A 2,816-nucleotide genomic window follows, 5' to 3' on the forward strand; every position below is an offset into this window, starting at 1 on the left:
GGCACGCTCACCCTGTGTCACTTTTGTAAAAGTGGTATTTGCACTTACACAAGATGAAATCACAGAATCGAAGAATAATTGTGGTTGGGAGAAGCAATCTGGTGGTCTCTAATCCTGCTCAGAGAAGATCCAGTTTGGATCGGGTTTCTCCAGACCTTGTTCCATTGAATCCAGAGTATCTCCAAGCAGGGGGATCCTGGGACGTCTCTGACCCCCGAGGTGCTCTGGCTGCAGAGCATATCTGAAGGCCTGCCACCAGCCGCTGGCCGGCACCGTCTGTTTCTGCAGGGAACTCCTGCATGGCAGTAGTGGGGAACTGCTGACCTGCAGGAAACCCTCTCTGGTGCCGCAGGCACCAAACCCCGTGGAAGGACACATCTCGGGCGAGAGAGGAGGCAGAAACCTGACAGCACAACCTCCTCTACAGGTAAACCTGCTGCCTGCGCCCAGCGTTTCACAGCGGAAAGCTGAACAAAGTTGCTCAGGGTGGGAGATGGAGACGGCAAAATTGAGGACATGTGGAAAAGTCCTCTTTGCACCCTGCAGCGTCCCAGTGCAGCCCAGCCAAGCCCCCTCGGTCACCGCTTTTCAGGGGAGGCCGCCGTACTGTCGTGAGGACAGGACCAAGCCTCAGCCCTTTCAGCTCACTGGAGCTGTCACAAGTGGCACAGCTGTGCCGCCGCACCTCGGCGGCTCCTCAGTCATGGGAAACACCCCGGCTCTGGCTCAGCCACCAGCCAAATTCAGGCAAACCAAGACCTTTCTGTGGTTGGCTTCCGTGACTGGCTTTAGAGCAGTGGCTCCCCAGGGCTGCTTGCGGTGGGTGTTGCTGAGCTTCACACCACCGCTTTTGCATCGGTGCCCCTCTCGGCCCCACAAGCCCCGCTCTGGCTCCCAGGCACACGCCCAGAGATGGCTGAGGAGCTCCAGTGCCCCATACACTGCTTCTGCCTTATAAACACCTGCATGATTCACAGGACTGCAGGGTTTGTGTCTACCAGCCGCACTCACCTTGTGGCTCATGGCAGGGAGCAGAGCTGAGGCTGATGACACAGCATTCAGGACTCTGATTGCCCGGGCTGGAGGCTGAGGTGAGCAACTGGATTCCTGATGAAATCTTTTATTTTTATTTAGTACCTTGAATATCAGTTCCCATTTCTGGCTTCTCCTGGGACTTCTCAGGAGCAGCCAGTGGGGAGACAGGGAGGTAGCAGCAGGATGGTGTATATTTACAATAAATGGTCAGGAAAAAGCAAGAATCAAGGCTCTCCTGGGATCTGTTCTACCCCTAAAGAAGCAGTAGCTGCAATCAACAGGCCTGTTTCAGTCTTTTCAACCATGCTAACAGTGGGCCACGAGCAGCAGGTCCCAAGATCAGCACAAAGCCACAGTGCCTCAGAGATGTTCCGTGAAGAACAAGCCCAGGAGTCACTTGGGCCCCAGGACCCACTTGGGCCCCAGGACCTTGCCTTCGGCACTGCTGCCTGTTGCACTGACACAGCCTCCTGCTTTTCCTGGGTTCTTCAGGGTCTGCCTGAGCTCTGGCTTCCTCTCCTGGAAAGCAGGGAGAATGTCCGCCCCCTCTGAATGTCAGCCCTTTGCCCCTTTCCCTGCACTCTTCCCCTCTCCTTCCCCATTTCTGAGCAGGTACCCTCTGTACCAAGCAGCTAGGCGAGCTGCTCTGTGCAGCAGGAAAAGAGCATAGCCCAGGCTCTCAGAAATGCCGATGCAATCGCTACATGCAAAATATGTGCAGCAGCTTCACAGGGAGACAATTTCCCTTTGTCCAGCATCAGCTGAGCTCTGCTTTCTCTGACCACTGTAACAGACGCCAAGCATCTCCAGGCCCCCATGCCCAGGAACTGACTGTCCCTGATGGACCCAACTGGCAGGCAGACAGCCGTTTGCTGCCAACTGCTCACTACCAGCTTGTGAAACAGCCCGGTTTCACAAAGGGATCCTCCGCGCCGTGCTGCTGCTCAGCCCGCGCTGCCTTCCTGCCCGCAGAGCGGGCACAGGAGGCTCTGTCAGGCCACCCTCGCGTCACCCATTGCCTTACAGAGCGGCCTCCGCAGCGGCTCAGGGCAGGGCTGGCGGCGAGCCTGAGCTGGGGGCACCTCCACGGCCACGGGAGTCACCTCACACACCATGGGCTTGGGAGGAGCTCAGGGCCGTGTCATTGAATCACAGAATGCTTTGGGTCGGAAGGGACCTTTAGAGGCCATCCAGTCCAGCCCCCTGCCCTGAGCAGGGACATCTTCAACCAGATCAGGTCGCTCAGAGCCCCGTCCAGCCTGGCCTGGAATGTCTCTACGGATGGGGCATCGACCACCTCTCGGGGCAACCTGGGACAGGGTTTCACCACCCTCATCATAAAAAATTTTTCCCATGTATCCAGTCTAAATCTCCCCTCCTCTAGTTTAAAACCATCACCCCTTGTCCTGTCACAACAGGCCTTGCTGAAGAGGTCACCCCCACCCTTCCCACAGCCCCCCTTTAAGCGCTGGGAGGCCGCAATAAGGTCTCCCTGCAGCATTGCCTTCCCCAGGCTGAACAACCCCAGCTCTCCCAGCCCGGCCTCGCAGCAGGGGGGCTCCAGCCCCCGGAGCATTTCTGTGCCCCCTCTGGCCCCGCTCCAGCAGCCCCGTGTCTGTGCCGCGCTGAGGCGCCCCGAGCTGGAGGCGGCGCTGCGGGGGGGGTCTCACAGAGCAGAGCCCCCTCCCTCGGTGCTTCAAACCTCGCCGCTTCCCAGCCCGGCTCCGGCCCCCGGCACCGCCCCTCAGCACCGCGCACGCGCACGGCGCCGCCGGCCGCCC

This window comes from Phalacrocorax aristotelis, chromosome 21 (genome assembly GCF_949628215.1).
Source record: "Phalacrocorax aristotelis chromosome 21, bGulAri2.1, whole genome shotgun sequence".
NCBI classification, from domain to species: Eukaryota; Metazoa; Chordata; class Aves; order Suliformes; family Phalacrocoracidae; genus Phalacrocorax; species Phalacrocorax aristotelis.